We start from the raw sequence: 20,964 nt of genomic DNA on the forward strand, positions 1-20,964 counted from the left end.
CCAATATCTAATAGCTTTTAAGAATTAGGATATTTAGGAGAAGTTGAACAGAAGTTATGTGCAGCTTGAAGACGATCTCTGATAGCATTAATGCATCAGTTTAGCCATTTTGACTAATAATAGCTGTGATGTTTATAATAAAAGTTTTCTGCAAACATTTTAAAAGTCTACATGCTCCTCACTGGATTCAATTTACTCATGAACTAAGCAGTTATTTTGAAGTATGGGGTGCAAAGTGGTAAAGGTTCTTATTATACTGAATTCTGTCATTTGGATAAAATATTACAGAATTTAGTGTGGAGACAGTGGTATTGCGGTACAAGATGGGGGTATGAAATATTGCACCCATTTGAATGTGCTACAATATATAAAGACTTCTAGGTTAGACTCTGTTACACAACTGATTTCTGCATGTATACGGTGACTCGTGCTTTCTGTCCGCCTAGCAACTAGTCATTTTAGTGTATTTTATTTGTAAAATAACCTTACTTTAATTTCTCTGAGGGATCATCCACTGTGCTATTTAGTTTTGCTGTGCAGCATCTGCACTGAAGCTGTCAGTTTTCCATATACGATTGGTCTTGCCAAATGGCTACTGTCTTTTTTTTTTTCTTTCAAGTATGTGTTATTATATAAAATCTTTTACCTTTTTTTGCATGGTTAAACATGAGGAAATTAGGGGTACCAAGCATGTCTGTATTAATTTATTTGTTGTCCTTTAATTCACCTTATGAATAAGCTTGATAATGTTATCTCAGTCAGGCCTTGATGAACACAGACACAGATGAATGCCAGGTTTCTGAATATGAATGTGAATGCATGAGTGTCTCGGGGGAAGTCGCAGCATTTTTTTCTTATGATGTGGCTTGCATGCAGGTTTGGTTCCTCCTTATTCTGAGCCAGAAAGGATCTGACCCGTGCAACCTAAGGACTTTGAATTTAAAAATGTACCTTTTTTGAGCCTTGCTTATATCATATAAAAGAGTCTGTTTCCAGATTTTGTAAAAAAAAAAAAAAAAGAAGATTAATTAAAGACCAGAATTTCATCTTGGAAAAAAACTGCTACACTTTTTATACAATGCCTTAATAACAAGAAGGATGTTTCTTATCCTGCTGTGCATAACATCAGCAAAGTACTGGTAGCAAGTCAAACATTTGTTGAGGCTTATGTTAAAATATTGTTGGTTTTTAATTAATATGTTATGTAAAATCAGTGAATTTTATTAAGTGTATCCAGGATTACCTTATATAGAATGACAGCAACATCTAATTTTATAGCACATTTTAATACAAAGGATGTAGATGAAAGTGTTTCACAACATGTCAAAAAAAGTTGTTACATGCAAAGAAAAACAAATTAAATTTATATAAGAATAATGAATGATATACACAAGATACACACACATAAGAAAGATATACAATTTAAATAAGTAGATTCCTTAAAATATAGAGATTTTAGATGTTTAATTTTTGTTATTTAACAGTCTCAATTCCATTCTTTCCAATTCACAGTTGCAGAGCTGGACACAAGGGAAGAAACTGTACTGGTAAGGGTGCCAGTCTTTTACAGGGCACACTCAAACAAACTTTTCAGTCATCAGTTTTCCTAACTTAACTTGCAGATTTTTGGGGAAGTGGGAGGAAAAGCCACACAGGTACAGATAAAGTCCACACAGAGTTATGCCCAACCATGGACGTTTGAACCCAGGATGGTGAATCTGGGAGGTAACAATTTTCACCCACTGCACTTTTGTCTTGCCCCATTTTCTTCTTCACTTATCCTTAAAATCAATATTTATAACATATTGCATTTACAGTATTCAGAGATTTAAGCAAAAATAGCTTAAAAGTAGCAATCCTTTAAGGTGAATGTTATTTAGTATCTATAATGCACATTCATCCTTAATTTCTGCTTCTGGATTTGGTTGATGTTTAATGAAGAGACTTCCTTGAGTGTTAAGTATCTGTAAAACTTTTTGCATCTGCGTTATTAGTCATATCCTGTAACAATATTACCGGTGGGTTACTGACTGTCCTCATTTTAAACTGAATGTACTTCCTTGTTTCCTAGCAACGTGGTTTATTTATTTAGTATTTATGTTTCTAATTTGTTAAGTCCTTTTTCAATGTGATCTTCTTATACAGAGGTCAGTCTTTTAAATCAGTAAAAGAGTCTCAACACTTATTCGTTTATGTGTCTCTTGAAATCAAAATTCAGCTACAAGACATTTGAGAGCATTTTAGCAGGTGCACGTGTATTGGGGGTGTGCTGTGAATAAGAGGCACCCTGTTTGCAAGAAGCTGGTTACGTCGTAGCTGACTTAAGGTCCTAAGAAGATATGTGAGGAAAGCAGCTATAGATCATAGAGGATAAATACTGATCTAGAAAACACCAAAATAACTTTTAAAATATGAAAGAACAATATATTCATTCATTGAGAAGGTATGTGAGGAAAGTAATTTTAGATCATAGTGAATAAATACTGATGTAAAAAAGCACCAAAATAAGTTTTAAAATATGAAAGACCAATATATTACTTCATTAATTTCCAGATCTTCTTAATCCAGTTCTAGTGTCAGAATGAGTCAGTGCCAAGTGAAAGAAAAAAAGCAACTTAGGTGAGGCACCACACAATTGCATGGCATGACTACTGAGCTTTATTTTATATAACATCATTCTATGATAAACACCATCCTAATGTGTTTTATGTATACAGAATAATCGTACGACTGAGTACAGAAATGAATGACAGGCCTGGCAACTTTAGGGACTTGCATTTTAATATGCAGTGAGTCGGAGAATTGACCCATGACTTTAGCCAGAAGGTCACACTGCCCATTTAACAGCTCTTCGTTTTCATAGTGTCTATTTTAGACATCATATCAATTTACAATGTTAAACATTTTTTTTTAAATATTAAAATGTAATACAGCATTTTCTAAGCAGGCCTTTGTACAGAAGCTTTGAGGGGACGTGCAATAATTATCGGTAACACTTCAGTTTAGGTACTGCAAAAATGCATCTATTACTCATATACTGTTATGACATGAATAAAGCCATTTTGGTGATAATCACACTTACAAAGTATCAGTAAAGTGTTTATTTTTCTGTGCAATCTGGCCTACTAAAATAGCATCACTTTGGAATTGTCACAAGTGGCTTACGTGAAACATATTTCTCTTGATTTTGCATACTTCAGTAGGGCCTGTAAATCTTTTATATTCATCAGTAATTGTACCAGCATATTACATACAGGCTGTTAATATGCCATGCTGCAAAGAAATGAATAACCACTTTACTGCTGCTTTACAAACAACTAACACCAAAGGAACCCTTTGTTAAGGTCTTGTTACATAAAAGTAAAGGAGTAATCAATCCATTTTTGCAGTACCTAAACTGAAGTGTTACCTAATTATGTCAGATATTTTCTAACACACTAAGTCCTGAGCAGGGGGTGCTGGAGGCTATTCCAGCCAGCACAGGGCGCAAGGCAGGAGCAAACCCTGCACAGGGCCAGGGCCATCTTAACATTATTGTAGGCCTCTGGGCAAAGCAGTGCACTGGGGTCAATACCTACACAGCCACTCAGCAAGTCACAACATACATAGATTAGCATGGGGCCCCTATGCCCAGTGTGCCCATGTGTTAAGATGGCCCTGCACAGGGCGCCAGTCCATCACATGGTATATACAGACACACACACACACCGACCACACACTAGGGCCAATTTAGGATCCACCTAACCTGCATGTTTTGGACTGTGGGAGGAAACCAGAGCACCCAGAAGAAAACCCACAGTCCAAAGACCTACTTATTTTTTTAGTGTTTCCTGAACCATATAGTTTAATGTTTCCTTTATTGGATACTGTAAGATAACTTGATTGCAGGTCAGTAAAGATCTTGTGTATGAAATACAATCATGTTTGGACCAAGAGGGCATTCTGCAAAGAAGAGGTAGGAGACTCTAAAGAATGAGACTAAATTACATCTGGCACATGGACAGCTATGATAAATTCACAACAGGGGCGGGGGGCTGAGTTTGCCCACAAATAATCAGATTGGATTAAAAGGACTAATGATATTGCACTTCCACAAGAAATTATTCTGTTATCTCAAGAAAAAACAATAAAAAATATTGGCTTTCTTGGCTTCCATACCATTGAGATCTACATACTGTACATATATTCTCAACACTGCTTAACCCACTTCAGAGCACTAGTCCATTGAAGGAGGTCTTCACATCAATGCTGGGGCCTATTTAAATTGACAACCTAAACTGCAAGCCTTTGAGGATGCATAGTGAAGGCCTGATGTCACACACAAGGGCCTCTTTATTGCTTTGCTGAAATTACTGAGACCACAGTGGTTTGAAAAAGAGACAGTCAGTAACACAATCCACTTTTCCCTACCCATTATGGTGGTTCAAACCGCTAGTATTCACTGGTGATGTAATCTTGGGCATTCGATAACACTACCCTCTGGTCAAATGGGGGTAAAAAGACTTTGATGAACTACCTTCCACCAAGAAGGAACTCATCTATGTCTGATGTTATTCAGTTCATTCTATGTAATTTATCATCACAGATCCCACCCCTCAACCCCAACAGGGACCACAACACTCTGAGGTTTTCAATTATCTATTATTTCCAATTTGCAGACCTTGTTAAAACATGCAAACTCTGCACAATGATAGGTCATGGGATCCGAACCCAGGATGCTAGCTTCATGACAGAACAAAAAACACGAAACCTGTGCTTTGGGTGAAACAGAGCCATTCCCTTTAATGCCTAACTTACAACTGACAGCCAAAAATGTCGATGGCTTGTTTTTGCAATCATTGTATTCAGATAGAACATTACTTAAGAATGCACAGCCTTGGCATTAATATTTGTACTCTTATTAAGCATGTGAGAATAAAAATAAAAAAAAAGTCACAAAGAATGAAGTTGGAGGCCTTGTGCTCTCCCCTTAATAACATTCTGGCAAATTGCTAATACGATTTTCTTATAATGTAGGTGGACTACTCATTATTAAGTTATTGATCAATATTCACAGGGGCCTGAAAAGTTAGTTTTGGCAAGTAGATTTCATTTTTAACTGTTATAAAAATAAACCGGCCATATATAAAAGAAAACTGCAGTTCAGGAAAGTGATATTAAATTAGTTAAAATATTAATACTGTTTTTTTTTAATTGAACTATAGTAATATACTATTATATTTTATAAGTTACCTTCAGTCTTCTTTATACTGTAAGGGTGCTGACTATACTTGGACAGTGAAAAAAAAATTGATAAACAAGTTTTCAAAAACAGAAGGCCATTGTTTCTTTACACAGTATAGTCTGGTGCCTTCCTCTAGAGAACTGAGTGTCTTTTGTAACTCACAGTTATAGGCATCCTTGTTATCCTCAACATATGATTCTGTCATATGTTTGTGTTTATTATGGTAAGAAAAAATGGCAACTTTTTAAAAGGGATTATCAGTCAAGCAATTAACAAGCTAACAGCCTAATCATTCTCTATGTTATGGAAAACAAACAGTTCAAAACTCTTTATGAGCATAGTTTTTATCTGTACTTTTCAGGTCTCCCATCCATTTTACAGTACTGTATTTATTTAAATCAATACTAAACTTGAATCTGTTATATTTGTATCTGTGACTAACCCAGTATTGTTTTCAGGAGTGGCTGAGAAAAATGTTTCATCTCATATTTTCATGGAGAACAGAGATCACAAAGTGTATGATACAACACGCTTCAGTGAAGGCCAGCCAGGTGCCAATACTGAAGAACAAGAAATAATATTAAAATGCCAATGAAAAAACTCTCAAGTTACTTGTTTCACATAATCTACAGGTACATATTAGTTTATTTAGCTGTGAATAAATAAATACTTCCAAAAAACCAGAGTAGTGCATAAAAAGGAAGTTAGTTTAAATGTGATCAGCCTTTTGATGTGAAGATCCTGCTTCTTCGCCTCATTGGTCAAGAGTCCTGTTTTCACATATGTGCAAAGCATTCAATTTCTCAACTTAAAATCTTTTATCGATATTCTACCTCGCTTAAAATTGTCCAAAATGTTTCCAGGGCAAGATCCAACCTATGAATGTTGCAGTGGAGCTCTAGCTTCACTAGGCCATATGTTTTGGGCCTGCACCAAATTAACATCATTCTGGACCAAAATGCCTATCAGACAGCCTTGGTGTCACAATCCCCCCATATCCACTAACATCCGTGTTTGGTGTACTCCCAGATGGGCTTAAGGTGGAGACAGACAAACAAACTGTAATATCCTTTACTTATCTATTAGCACGTAGACTTGTCTTGCTCAACTGGAAAAAATCCTAGCCATCTTCTTTTAAGTCAGTGGGCAACTAATGTTATATATTATTTGAAATTGGAAAAAATCATATTCTCACTTTGAGGATCTGTTCAAAACCTTTGTAAAACCTGGCAGGACCTAATCAATAATATTTTAGAATAAGCATTTATATTGGGGGGAAAAGACTCCTTTCTCTCTTTACTACTCTTAGCAGATTTGCTCTGGCTGTTGGCCTTCCTGTCTTTTTTTTATGTGTGGCTTGATTTGAATTTAGTTTTGCTAAGTTTGACTTGATTGTATGAAATGTTATATTCTTTTAAAAAATTCAATAAAAGATTAAAAAAACAACTTTTCATTTGAGAAGTTTAGTCCAATTTGTACGCATTTCATGTTCATTTTTAACAATATTTTATCAAGAAATACATAGTGCTTTGCATGTTGTGAGCATGTGAGTGAATAACTAACGTGGATTATGGAAAACAGATAATTTGAAATTTTTTTGTGAATATTTTGTGAGATTGTTGATACCCCGACAACCCCCCAACTGCGCTGTGCACCAAACTCCGCCGCCAGTACAACTGCAAGTTCAGAGGCTCACCGAGTAATGTGTCTGTCACCTGATGGCTGATGCGGGGAACAGTTTAACAACTACTGCTAAATGGTCGTGTATTCACTTTCTGTTTACTCACTTATGCATGAAGCACGTGTACTCTATTAAGATGAGAATGGAGCAACTGCAAGTTGATGACAGTGTTACTACAGTAGTCACAAAGGAGCGCCACTGAGCACACACTTATGCTCCAAAAAATGATTTTATTGATCTGCAACACCTTCTTTAAAAGAATAATAATGAAACAAACACACCAAGCACATTCCTCCTTCCTCCTCCAAGAGTGTAGCCCACTGCCTCCCGACTATGACTCACTAAACTGAGGCAGTGGGCTTTCTTTTAAAGTCGACCTGGAAACTGCTTACGGTCTCCACTCCAAATTGCCCAGAGTACTTCTGGGTTGTGTGAGAAATGGGACAGTCCTCCCCCAGCAGCTGCCTCTGACGGTCCCCAAAGACCCCAACAGGGTTGTATTTCCAGACCCCATTTCTCGGTTCACCAACAAAAGCGCAATAGACATATGAGCGCCGACAAAACCGCGACAGACAAATGAGCTCCGACAAACCCGCTAACTGGTTTTCAACAAATGCGCGGCGACAAAATCGCGAGAAAGGCCAAGAGAGTGGGACGCGTACGTGCACATTATTTACACATTATGTGCTAGGTCCGGGGTACTCAATAGGCGGACTCCGGATCCGGACCGCATCCGGACCCAAATACGGTTAAATCTGGACCGACGCCAAAACAAACATGCAAATTTAATCATAATCCAAATGAGTTCTCAATAAAGTGCGAGGTTTCTACTTAGTTTGGCTGCTTTATCTATGTCCAATCACAGCAGCTGTAACAGTATCGTCATAGCAACGTTCCCACTAATCTCCGCCTCCCCCCCAATACTCGCTCATTCACGGCAGCCAGATTTATGTATCTGTCACGTGCTCTGGGTCAGGCCGGTGAACAGGCAGTCTCATCACTCGCGGGCAGTGCAAATTTCGATAACTGATTTTTTTTTTTTTGCTGACTGAAAGTAAAGATGGCTGGCTCAAGACAGTACATTGATAAGAAAAGAAAAGTTGATTTTGAAAACCGCGAATTTAAGAGTGAGTGGACAGAAAAATATGCGTTCGTGCTCCCCGTGGGAAGCAGAAAACCAATGTGTTTAATCTACAACGAGACGGTAGCAATAATCAAAAGTGGTAATGTGAAACGCCATTATGAAACCAAGCATGCACATTTCGAACAAAATTACCCTCAGAACTCAGAGGTAAGGACCATAAAAATAAACCAGCTGAAATCATCATATGAAAGCTACAAGCAGTGTAATAGTTAGATCAGCCACACAACAGGAGCGGGCAACAGAAGCCTCACTAAGAGTAGCATGGGTCCTGGGAAAAAACAAGAAAACCTTCTCTGATGCTGAAGTAGTGAAAGAGTGTATGAGTTAAATGGTGAATGCTCTGTTTGAAGGGACTCAAAAGGATGAAATAATCCAGAAAATGAACCAAATACCCTGTTCTGATTCCACTGCTGCAAGACAAACTGAAATACTCGCTGATGAATTGCTTGAACAACTTAGTTCTGCTATAAAAAAAGCCAAATTCATTTCATTGGCTGTGGATGAATCCACAGACATCACGAACAATGCACAACTCATGGTCTTTGTCAGATTTTTTGATGAAGAAAAGTGAGAATTTCATGAAGATGTTTTGGGTCTCACAAACCTCCATGGACACACAAGGGGGGATGATATCTATGAAGCAGTGACACAGATGCTTAGAGACAGAGCGATAGACCTGAAGCATGTTGTTTCCATTGCTACTGATGGCGCACCATGTATGATTGGGAAAGAGAGGGGATTAGTGTCACGCTTGAGAACTCACCACCCTGACCTCATGGCATACCACTGCATAATTCACCAGATGGTTTTGTGTGCCAGCCTTGGAGAAAGGTACTCTGAAGTCATGACAACAGTCATGAAACTAGTTAATTATCTGAGAGCATCTTCTGCTTTGCAACATCGTTTATTGCGCTCATTTCTAATAGAGGTGAATGTAACATTTGATGATTTGCTCCTTCACAACAATGTCCGGTGGCTTAGTAAAGGCAAGGTACTGGAGCGTTTTTGGGCACTGCGGAAAGAGCTGGAGACATTTCTGTTGGATCAGAAGAGTGCAAAAGCCAAACCGTTTGTGGATTTCATGAAGAATGGCGAGAAAATGGAAATTGTTGCTTTTCTAACGGACATTACTTCCCATCTTAATGACCTTAATATGAAGCTCCAAGGCAAAAACAGCACAGTGTGTGACCTCATGTTAGCTGTTTGTGCTTTCCAGAGGACGCTGGAGGTGTTCAAATGTGACTTACAGCAGGACCTGCTTCACTTCCCAAGACTTTTGGATCAGACTGCAGGAAAACATCACCATCACAATTATGCTGAATTCCTGGACAAGCTGATTAAAAATTTCCAAACTCGCTTTGAAGTCTTGCTGTGCATCGAAAATCCATTTCTTGTCAAAAATATTGCAGAATTTTCAAATGAAGCCACAAAAGTCTTCCAATGTGCCAGTGCTGCTTCTCTGCAAACAGAGTTAATTGAACTACAAGAAAACCTAGCACTGCAGGAATCTCACTGTGACCTTGTCACCTTCTGGACAAAGATGGTTACTGCGGCAGGTGTTCCTCTCCTGCAGAAGATGGCCCTTCAAATTCTTACAATGTTTCCCTCAACGTACTGCTGTGAATCTGCCTTTTCCACTATGAACATGGTGAAAAACACATACCGCAACACCCTCACCAATGAACATTTACATCAGTGCCTCCGCCTTGCCCTCACACATTTTATGCCCAAGTTCAAACAACTGGTGGCACAAAGAAGGTGTCACCTTTCACACTTAAAGGCCTACCATGTCATTTTTTTGTGTATAGTTCTAAAGTTTGGGGATTGCCTTTTTTTGGAGTTCTCTATTTGGAATTTGACCGTCACTTTTCCGGACCTCAGACTGAATGGAAATTTAGTAAGTGGACCTTTCAAATTTATATTTGAGTAGGCCTGTGCTAGGTTATAACTGTTATAACTGCTGATAGCATGCCGCGAACAAATAACTCAGTCGAGGGTTGGCATAACGCGTCTTATACAAAGTGGAATTACCAGCAGTCAGGCAGCCAGCAAGCCTAAATACGCTCAACTACCAAGACGTCTTGCTGCAATTCTTCCTACATATGCAGGGCGTGATCTTAAGGACTATCTGTGTGCCGTGCTGATGGCATGCTGCGTCTCATAATATTGACTTCTAAAATAAACATTATTATATATGCTTTAAACTAGTAATTCATATTTAATGAAACTTTCGCGATTTTGTCTGCGCGATTTTGACGCCGCGTTTTTGTCGGCGCTCATATGTCTATATGTCGAGTCACACATTTCTCAGGCAACCCTGCTTTTTTCCTAATTGGGTTTAACTCCGAGGAACATTGCCACCTACCATGTATGGGAATGACCTGCTCCTGGTGAGCCCATTTTCCTGGTCTTTCCATTTTGGCCTACTGGTCGAGTATGAAACCTTCTGTTATCCAGGCCAGGATGATTGTCCTTCCTACCTGGAAACCATACTGCGTACATGCTATGAGTTTTTGTAAGTGCTAAAGAGATAGCTCCTGTTTCGGTAACTTTGAGATGACAATAAAACTGATCTTTTTTTAGAAATCTGGACTCACCCTCTTCTCTCTTGTGCAAGCCTATGACTCACATATCACTGACCCCAATTAAAGCCTTTTTTGTCATAAACTTTGTAATATTTGTTCTCCAAGAAAATAGGAGATGAAACATTTTTTCAGCCATTATTAAAAACAATACAGGGTAAGTGACAAATAACAAAAATAACATTTTTGGGTGGAGAGTTCATAAATATCAAACAGTAAAAAAGATGGGAGATCTGAACACTTAAGATAAATTTTGTGATTTCTGTTCCCCAGGAAAGCATTAGATTATTGTCTTTATCTCTTACATCTCTATAAGCAACAAAAGGTAACTAACAGATGAAAAATACTATTTATGAATTGTGTATTGCTGTAAGCCCTTGAGGACATATGAGCAAAGCAAAGAGTAAAGTAATTCCGATTCTCACAGTCTTGTTAATTTTTCTTTATAAAATATCAGCTTTTAAAAACGGGAAACTGTTTCACTTCATGTCTGTTTATTCATATTCAGAATTACAGATCCATCCATTTGTTCCTTTTTAATACCCTTCCTAGTCTAGTTTTATAATTGTGGAGGACTAAAACCTATGTCACTGGTATGAATCTGGTTTTCTATTAACAAAAGTCACTTTATATTAATGCTTTTAACTTAACTCATATAGACATGCCCTTTGTCACCGATTCTGTTCATAACTTTTATGGATAGAATTTCTAGGCGCAGCCAGGGTGTTGAAGGGGTCCGGTTTGGTGGACTCAGGATTGGGTCACTGCTTTTTGCAGATGATGTTGTCCTGTTTGCTTCATCAGGCCGTGATCTTCAGCTCTCTCTGGATCGGTTCGCAGCTGAGTGTGAAGCGGCTGGGATGAGAATCAGCACCTCCAAATCCGAGAGCATGGTCCTCAGCCGGAAAAGGGTGGAGTGCCCTCTCAGGGTTGGGGGAGAAATCCTGCCCCAAGTGGAGGAGTTCAAGTATCTCGGGGTCTTGTTCACGAGTGAGGGAAGAATGGAGCGTGAGATCGACAGGCGGATCGGTGCGGCATCCGCAGTGAAGCAGGCTCTGCATCAGTCTGTCGTGGTGAAAAAGGAGCTGAGCCGTCAGGCAAAACTCTCAATTTACCAGTCGATCTACGCTCCTACCCTCACCTATGGTCATGAGCTATGGGTAGTGACCAAAAGAACGAGATAGTGAATACATGCGGCTGAAATGAGTTTCCTTCTCAGGGTGTCTGGGCTTTCCCTTAAAGATAGGGTGAGAAGCTCAGTCATCCGGGAGGGGCTCAGAGTAGAGCCGCTGCTTCTCCGCATCGAGAGGAGTCAGATGAGGTGGCTCGGGCATCTGATCAGGATGCCTCCTGGACACCTCCCTGGTGAGGTGTTCCGGGAGGAGGCCCTGGGGAATACCCAGGACACGCTGGAGGGACTATGTCTCCTGGCTGGCCTGGGAACGCCTTGGGATTCTCCCGGAAGAGCTGGAAGAAGTGGCCGGGGAGAGGGAAGTCTGGGCCTCTCTGCTCAAGCTGCTGCCCCTCGGATAAGCGGAAGAGGATGGATGGATGGATGGATCATATAGACAAACTCATTTAACTGAACCCAAGTGTGGGGTGGCTCTGTGCTGCATTGGTCAGCACTGCTTTCTCACATTTATTTGAGGCCCTATTTAAATACTGCTTGGTCACTTTCTGTGTGGAGTCTGCATATTCTCCCTTTGTTTATGTGGATTCTGTCCAGGTGCTTCAGTTCAGCCCCTCCTGTGCTAAAGGCATGAGGTTAGAGAAAACAACACATTTATATCTGCCTTATTTGACTGAGTATACCCTGCGATGGTGTCTTTTCCTTGGCTGGTTTCTCCATTGAGTCTTATCTGTCTATGTAAGGGTACAGACCTTTCACTACTATAACAACAACAGCAACAACAACAATATTTATTTATATAGTACCTTGCAATACAGAGTTTAATTGAAGTTGATTTACAAATGGTAGTTAGTGAAAACAAAGAAAAACAATAATCAAAAAATAATTATACTGATAAGGGTCAGATGGTCAGTGGAGAAAGGAAAAACACAACACCAGTGGAGGATAAAAAACCTCTGAGGTCCCACAACCAAAAGACTATCCAGGCCCCACTGAGCATTCTATCATATATCTAAAGTACTGAAAAAAAGAAAGAGTCAACCAGTGAAGCCATCACCAAGGATGACATCTCAGTATTTGTCTTTCTTCCACCAGCTTCAGAGAATTTTATCCAGATGGCAGTGACATAGAAGAAAGAAGAGAAACAAAGTGATTGGTCACAAATTTAACAAAATCCCAGATTAAAAAGGTAAGTATTAAGATGTGATTTAAGGCAACTCAACTGTTTCATATTTCTATAGGTAGATTATTCCATATTTTTGCAGCACAGAAACTAAAAAAAAAATCTCACCACTTCTTTAATGTAATACTCTCGGAGTAAGGTTATGGTTAAGAAAGCAAGGGGACAAACATTACAAGATATATTTAGGTACAAGATTATTCAAACCCTTGCAAACAATTGCAAGTATTTTAAAATTGATTCTGAAAGACAGCGGCACGGTGGCACAGTGGTAGTGCTGCTGCCTCGCAGTAAAGAGACCCGGGTTCTCCCTGTGTGGGGTTTGCAAGTTCTCCCCGTGTCTGCGTGGGTTTCCTCCGGGTGCTCCAGTTTCCTCCCACAGTCCAAAGACATGCAGGTTAGGTGGATTGGCGATTCTAAATTGTCCCTAGTATGTGCTTGGTGTGTGTGTGTGTACCTTGTGGTGGGTTGGATCCCTGCCAAGGACTGGTTCCTGCCTTGCTCCCTGTGTTGGCTGGGATTGGCTCCAGCAGACCTCCGTGACCATGTGTTCGGATTCAGCAGTTGGAAAATTGATGGATGGATTCTGAAAGACGTGTAAAGTGTAAAGATGTTAATACCAGTGCAGTATGGACAGATTTCTCTTTTTTTAGTTTGGATTCTTGCTGCTTCGTTCTGGACCAACTGTAATTAATTTACATTTTTTTTTTGGTGGTCCCATTAAGAGTGCATTGTCATAATATGAGTGGCTAAAGACAAAGGCTTTGTATACTGTAAGAACACAAAGAAATGAGCACATGCTATACATAACACAACACGCGTTAACCAAACATTAAAAATAGACATAATGTTTTGGTGTGGTAGTCTGGCGCCCTGCCCAGGTTTTGTTTCCTGCCTTGCGCCCTGTGTTGGCTGGGACTGGCTCCAGCAGACCCCTGTGACCCTGTAGTTAGGATATAGCGGGTTGGATAATGGATGGATAATGTTTTGGAACTTTTATAGTGTAACAAAGCAGCTGTACCTCCTTTGAAATATGTTTAATTGGCTCAGTATAGATGTATACGTGAGTGTAAGCTTTGATCGACCTTGTACCCTGTCCAGTGCTGCCACTTCAGTGAAACTGAAATAGGCTTATGATCAACCATCATTGATTTGAATCAAGTGGGTTAAGAAAACAGGGCTGTATGAACTTTAGTGTGAAAAAGCTACTACATGTGCCTCACAGCTGTGTGTGTTTATTTGTTGTGCTTGTTCTGCACACTCACTTTTTCACATTAACAAAAGCAAGTTGTTTTTGGCACATCCGAGACCAAAAATATTAGTGTTTACATTCATCACTGGAGATGTAACACCCTATGAGCAAAGCTAATGTGCGCCAACAAAATCACAAAGGCTCAAAACTTGAAATTTCCTTCAAAATAATGAATGAAAAGGAACACAGTAGATATTAGTCCCTCATTACTGTTGTGTGAGTAGTGTACTGCTATTTACATGTGCATATCTGCCTAATTTTGTGTTACATTTAGAATAAAGTGCTGCACATGTTGTCTTCTTTTAAGCTATTTGTGCTTTATATCCAATTTAAGAGAATTAGCCAATAAATAAAAACTAAGAGCAAACACAGTCAAGATTACAAAGGTTTTTTTTTTTCCTTCTTCTAAATTTCCATCCAATCTTCCAAGTTTCCAGCAAATCACCTTATCTAGTCTGAGGTAAGAATGTGTTACCACAGCAATATATCAGCAAACCTTTGGCATTAAAACAACCCAAACTGCTGCTTTGTGGTACAGTTTGGACACTGAATGTGCAACTGCCTACTTTCAGATAAAAAGCTAAACACACAGAACTTTTTATTAGGGTAAAATCACTGTGTGTTGGATTTGGCACATACAGGCGTAAGAACTCCCAAAATGAAGTATTTCACATTATTCAGAGGATTTCTCATCTAATCCAGTTTTACTGCAATGTGTCTTATGCTTCCTGTAAGACCTGCTATTTGATAATACCCTGCTTATCAGCTGAAACTCACAAGCACATGTCTATGTTGACAAATATCTAGCATAAACGTCATTTTTCTCAGTTTGTGTCAGAGGGCAAGTGATATTGTTTGATCACTTCTGACACAGAAAGAATGCTTGATTGCCAAACTACACTTCTTTGTCAACACTGATTGAGCCACCAAGATTAGAAATGTTTCATGCATTTCTTAAATATCTGAGAAATGAGCTCATCTGCAAAAGGTGTCTGCTTGGCTTCCTTTCACGTTAATTCCTCTTTAGCAGTAGGTAATTCAATCGTTAGGTAACTACATTGTTGAGTGGATTTATTCTGTTTCATAACATGGCATTCTGAAAGTCGTTTAATCTAATTTAGAGTCACAGGAGGCTACAGCTTATTGGGGCAGTGTGGGAAGCAAAGAAGGTGCCAGCCCAGAACAGGGCACTAGCCTTTTGCAGGGCCTACTCATGCAAACACTCACACTCACATAGGTCCGATTTCAAATGACTGTTAACCTAGCACACATGTCTCTAGGGATGTGTGAGGAAAGCCATTACAGACACGGAAAGAATGTGAAAACTCAACACCGATAATGACTGGGCACAGAATTTAACCTAGATCCTAGAGACATATGTGTTAGTCATGCTGCCCTTATGCAGCTTTGACACTAAAAAATGTGTAGTTATGGTGACATATTATCTGTTACTTCAAGGTTCCTGCTGTTTCACTGTATTCTTTCTGCCAAGATACCCACCAAACAAATTTTAGGACCTGCTTAAATAGACAGCCTTACTTATTTTTACCACTTCTCTTTTGGTTCTTGAGTGATTGACTAGAAACAGTGCACTTCATCATTAATGCAGTATCGGGGAGGTTAATCTCCTTCCATTTACTGAACCCACTTAATCCATCGTAAGTGTCGGCAGAGAGATCATAGACAGTCCCCGAAGCACCAAGCAACATTACAAGGCATACTTAATCATGGACACGTATGCACTAATTTGGGGCCAGTTTAGAATTGGCGATTAACCTAATCTACAAAAGACAAACGCCCCCTCACACAGATTTCCTCGGCCTCCAGTCAATTTTTAGAAATATTTATTAACGATAATAATATGGTCAGATGTGTAATGAAAAATAAAATGGTTTTCCTTCCTCATACAAAAGATGTGCATGTTATGGTATTTGTTCTATATGGGCCCCTTGTGCTTGTTAGTGTTAGTGCGATGGACTGATATTAATTTAATGGGTGCACAGAAGAGGGTTTTGGATGTAACACAGTCTCATACCTGTTTTGCTTTTCCACTGTCATGTCATTTCCTAAAACCTCTTTTCCTGGCAAATGTGGCCAGGCCAAGCAGATCAGCCCAGACATTTCTGTCCCCAGCTACAGATTCCAGCTCAAACCAGCTGAGAGATATAATCCCTCCAGCACGTCCTGGGTGTGCTGCAGGGTCTTCACCTAGTTCATCGTGCCTAGAGCTGCTCCAAGTGGGGGTGGCATCCTTAAGATATGCCCAAACCCCCTCAGATGGCTTCTCTCAATCCAGAGGAGTAGCGAGTCTGCTCTGATGCTATGCTAAAATGTAGACTATATGGAGTATTAGCTCAGTCACCCTGTAAGGAAACCTCATGTCTGCTAGTTGTAATCGCAATCTCATTCTAGACCACTTTTCCAGTCTCACATGGGAAAACCATTAAGTAACATGAATTTGCTCCAGACTCTGCTTTCAGTTCCACCTCTTCTGCTCTCATTGTTTGAAATCCCCATTAAGAAAGAATATGAAATCACTTGAAGATCAACTATGCAGGAAGGCCAAGTCTGTATTTTGCACCGTTTTATTTCTTCAATACCAAGGCAAATTAAATCGGGTAACTCATTGGCACCTCCAACTCTTTATACCATGTGTTTTTTGTTTCTTTATTTATAGTGTATTAATTTACAAATATCCACCTAAATGGTTGAAATTGCAAATTAGCTGAAGACTAACTTATTTCTTTTGGCTTTGATCACCTAATAAAAATCATCCATGTTCAAAGTAAAACACATGATCAAGAAGGTGGTAAGAAGCAGCCATTATCTGTTTAAACAAAATGAAAATATTTCACTTTGAGGATAGCAGACATATAAAACTATTGATGTGTTTGTAGGTTCAAATGGGTAAGTTGTTTAAATCAACACATACACATACAGGAGCTAAAGCAGTGATTAGCACTGGTTCTTACCAGCCGCAGGTCACTGTTTTGAATCCCAGCCCTGTTGCTAGCTATGTGCAGTGTTCATGTCTGGATGGGTTTTTCACTGGGTACTCTAGTTTGGCTCCCACACTACGCTTTTTCGGTATGGGTATGGTACGAGTGTGGATGTGTCTGTGAGTATGTACTTTGATGGACTGGTACCCAATTCAGGACTGATTTCTGCCTTTGTTTGAAGTTGCTGGGTTAGATGTTAACATTCCCACCATCCTCAACAGGGTCAAGCAAGTTTGGAAATGGAAGGATGAATATTAACAATATCCATCCATCCATCCATCCATCCATCCATTATCCAACCCGCTATATCCTAACTACAGGGTCACCAGGGTCTGCTGGAGCCAATCCCAGCCAACACAGGGATAAAGGCAGGAATCAAACCTCGGGCAGGGCGCCAGCCCACCGCAGGGCAAATATTAACGATGTGGCTCTATTTTTTTATCATTTAAAATAATTAAATGTACCCATTAAATATCCATTTTAGCTTTCAAGTTTAATTCTTATTTGCCTATCACTTAATCCAGTAGTGGATTGTGTTGCAGCAAAGTTTATCCAAGCGGCTGTAAGTACAATACAGAAGCAAACCTGGAATAGATGGCAGTACATCAATGGACATACACACCCACAAGTGGCCAAATACAGCAGTGTTGAAAATCAGTCAATCTTGTATAGAAGAAACAAAATGCAGTTGAGGAAACTGGTAGGTATATCAAAACCACACAAAGTGCACATAGAAAACATCCCTATTGAGAATCAGGCAAGAAGGTCAAATAATGCTGCTTCATATGTAACCTACACACTGGAATTCTTAATTCATTCTTGTTCTTACAGTTGTAAATATAATATTTAAATACATAATAAAAACAAATAAGAAAAAATGCAATTAAAAATGTACTGATCAAGCTGGAGTACACCTAAGGAGTAAACAGACCTAATTACACAAATAAAGTGCTGTGAAAAATGATTTGCCTCCTTCCTGATTTCTTCTGCTATTGCAAATACCTTTAGCCATCGTCTAATTTAGATAAAAGGAACTAAAGTGAGCAAAGAAAACATTTTAAATCATTTTGTTTTTTGAATGAAACAGGATATCTAATAAAAAATAGGATTGTATGAAAAGATAAATGTAGTTAAAGCGACCAAAATACTGGATTAATCATCACCAGCCCTGCTCAATTTTAGCCTCACTTATTTCAACACCTGCCATTAAACAGTGAAGTTGCTGGCACAAAGATTCAAGAAGCAATCACACAATCAAAGGGAATTCCTAAAGTGAACACAATAAAAGTTGTTGATACCTATCAGTTTGTAAAGAGCCATAAAGCCATTTCTGATGTTCCAAAGAACCACAATGGGAGCTTTAATCTCCAAATGGAAACAGTTACAAATTTTCTCAGGAGCAGCTGGCAAAATTTCCAGAGCCAGTTGGTGTTGGATGACTCTGTTCATTTAATAAATAACATACAGGAAAATTGCTATTTGTACAGCTTCATCTAAATTAGATTTTTTGCTGAAGATGTGGTGTCATAAATTTGTATTACAGAGGAAATCAAAGATATGTTTTTCATGGTACTGTATGTGTAAAACACAGTGCATGAAGTCCCAATAATAAAAAGCCAGAAGTCAGATAATGCGGGTGCCTGAGGTACTTATTGCGCAAAGTCATTTTTTCCTGCTGCTAAATATGATTAGATTCATATAATCATAAAGTGATTATTCATTACTGGTAATGCATTGCAGATCACCAAGGTTCATCTGAGGTAGGTCAAAAGGCAAACTATTATAATGTTCCTTGGTTAGCTGCAGTGCTGTCATACATCTGACCCTAGATGAAGTATCTTGAACCTAAATACATCATGCTTTTAATATTCTTCTGCAAGCACAATAGCTTCATTATTGAGAAAAAGAATGACATTTTACCTTATTTGTAGTTAAATTGGGAGTGTTGTTTAAAAAAAGACTGTAGTCAGACTGAAGAAATAACAGTTTGGGTGCTGACTAAATTGACAGTCATCTCTTTTGAATAAAGTAGCGGAAAAAGATTAATAGCTACTATTAGCACTTTCTTCCAATACTGTATTATTATGTTCTCTATATTATAGCATAACATAGTCATAACTGGCCTAATTAGCTCAGTCTTCATTTTAGCTTTTCCATTTATCAGTTTTCAGATTTCCTTAGTTTCATTCACGGTTGTGAGGTGACAGAGCCTTTCCTAGCAGCAGCAGGCACAAAGCAGTAGCCAGAACTGGACAGAACTTCATTTCATGTCTGCACCCCTTTTCTTTATTGTTTGCTAGAATTGTGTTATTTTCCATGCAAACTTTTTCATATCGCTTGTTTGATGCTAATTCTCCATTAATTAGGAACAACACATGCCCTCTCCATAACAACAAGATAGATACAGAAATACTCCGGAACAGTCCCCCTGCAAGGAGCACCTGCTTGAACCAGAGTAGCCAGGTCTATGAGTTCTCCTTTCCTGAAAGCTTGTAAGCAGATGGTGGTTTTAGAATTTAGTGCCTTCGGGCACTTAGATAATATTTGGTAGTACCTTGGAAAATTAGATTATAATTTTATTCACTATCTTTAATCCAATCCTAACCTTAACTACTTACTGCTCAGCCCGCTCCTCTACACCCTTTACACATAGGACTGTGTCCCCACTCACCATGGCAACAAGATCATAAAGTTTGCAGATGACATGACAGTGGTCGGACTCATCTCGGGCAAGGAGGGTGAGCTGGCATACAGGGACGAGGTGGAGCGACTGTCAGAGTGGTGCAGAGTCAATAACCTGCTCCTCAACACAACAAAAACGAAGGAGGTTGTTATTGACTTTAGAAAAAACAAAACTGACATTCAGCCACTCATCATTGGTGGGGCCTGTGTGGAGAGGGTCCTGGTGTTCAGGTTTCTGGACATTGAGCTGGAGGATGACCTGACCTGGAGCGCCAACATCAAGGAGCTGCTGAAGAAGGCGTAACAGAGACTGTATTTTCTAAGAATCCTCAGAAAGAACCATCTCCCCAAAAATCTGTTTCCTTGCCTTTTATCACTCTTCCATCGAGAGTGTGCTTACATATGGACTGTGTGTGTGGTACGGCAGCTGCACTGCCTCAGAAAGGAAAGCGCTCCACAGGGTCGTCAGGACAGTGGAGAGAACAAATTGGTTGTACCCTCCCCACTCTGGAACAAATCTACACCTCCCGATGCTGCAAAAAAGCAATAGACATTTCACACGATTCATCACATCCCGGTCATTACCTCTTCCAGCTTTTGCCATCGGGCAAGAGATACAGAGAAATGAAAACCAGGACAAACCGCCTTAAAAACAGCTTTTATCCAAAAGCAGTCATGGACCTGAACTCAGAATAAAACTGCTCCATATAATTCTCCCAATGTGCAATATAGACCTTAAGTCAACTAGTGCAATTTGTTTATATAACAAGTGAAATTTATATATTTTGTAAAGTACTTTTATTACTATTTGGTTTGTTATTATTTTCTCTCTTCTTGTCTTTTTAACTCTTATGCCTCACACTGAGTCGACTGCACTTTCAATTTCGTTGTTCCTTTGTAAAAGTGACAATGATAATAAAGATCTATCTATCTATCTATCTATCTATCTATCTATCTAAAATAGGCAGCATACATGACCTTTCTGGCTATTTTCCGCCACATACTTCATTTACTTAATATAAGTGAGTCAGAGGCCATCGCTGCACACTCCTATGACTACCAGCTGTGTAGATTGATATACCCAGTCCTAC

Source organism: Polypterus senegalus, chromosome 5, assembly GCF_016835505.1.
Source record: "Polypterus senegalus isolate Bchr_013 chromosome 5, ASM1683550v1, whole genome shotgun sequence".
NCBI lineage: Eukaryota > Metazoa > Chordata > Cladistia > Polypteriformes > Polypteridae > Polypterus > Polypterus senegalus.